The sequence below is a fragment of the Neophocaena asiaeorientalis genome, unplaced genomic scaffold (assembly GCF_003031525.2).
Source record: "Neophocaena asiaeorientalis asiaeorientalis breed wild unplaced genomic scaffold, Neophocaena_asiaeorientalis_V1.1 scaffold152, whole genome shotgun sequence".
In the NCBI taxonomy this organism is placed as follows: domain Eukaryota; kingdom Metazoa; phylum Chordata; class Mammalia; order Artiodactyla; family Phocoenidae; genus Neophocaena; species Neophocaena asiaeorientalis.
The window spans coordinates 11133448-11134551 of NW_020185338.1; positions in this window are offsets into that span (position 1 = coordinate 11133448).

Here is a 1104-nt window from a genome sequence, read left to right on the forward strand (position 1 = left end):
AAGATTTATTGGAACATAGCCCCACTCCTTCATTTACATATCATCTATGGCTACACTACAATCAGACTTGAGTAGTTGCGACAAAGACCACATGGCCCTGAAATCTTAAAATATTTACTCTATGGCCCTTTACAGAAAAAGTTTGCTGACCCCTCGTCTAAATATGTTATTTTGTAATTATGTGGTACTTTTCCTCCCTGAGATTGGCGTAAACAACTCTTTGGGTCACTTGACAGTCTTGGGGTTTGGCTGGTCATCAACCATCACATCAGTAGTCCTCCCAAGGCCACAAGACAGGGAATAGATAATTATATAATAGTCGTCTACATAGGAAATAATGGCAGTAATCCTGCAGAATTTCCTGAGAACAGCAAGAGGAGCTACTGAAAGCACACTTCCATTAGAGGTCTTTCACCTCTTGCTAGAAAAGAGATCTCGTTTAACCAACTTGTTGAGAATGCTTTACAAATAATATTGGTAGTCCTCAACAAAGCAAATAGAGTTGGTATTTCCTTAGAACCCAGAACAGAAGTTGCTAGATGAATATTCACTTTTTTCTTATTCATTATTTGGATGCCAGTTTGTATAGCTGAACTTTGTCCTGTGTATTCAACTCTTTTTTATGTTTAATAGCTCAATTAAAAAAAAAGAATTCTTACATATAAAACTAGCAGTGGAAGTCTGTGCATAGCTTGCTCATTTTTGTGTGTGCTTGTTTAATTGACTGGCCACTTTGGTTCTCTCACTACTGTTTTTTACTGTAAATTCTCCACCAGGTTGGTCTGTGTGTTTTTGTTTCAATGCGCTGATGCTGGTCTGTGTCACTGGGCATTGAACATGGGGTGAAATGTCCCCACATACTCTAAAGGAGCCACAGAACCATTAAGGACATAGGAAAAAAATCTCGTTGGGATTTGACCATGTTAGAGTTATTTCTCTGCCTTGCTGAGGGAAAATCCAGAAATGATGTTTTCCTAATAAAACTTATTTTCAATTACTGAATTTTACTGGAAATGTCTAACATTGCTATTGGCCTGCCCATCTCTTTCAAACAGATGTGATTTTGTGTTTTCTTAATTGTTGGACTCAGAAATACCTACGTGA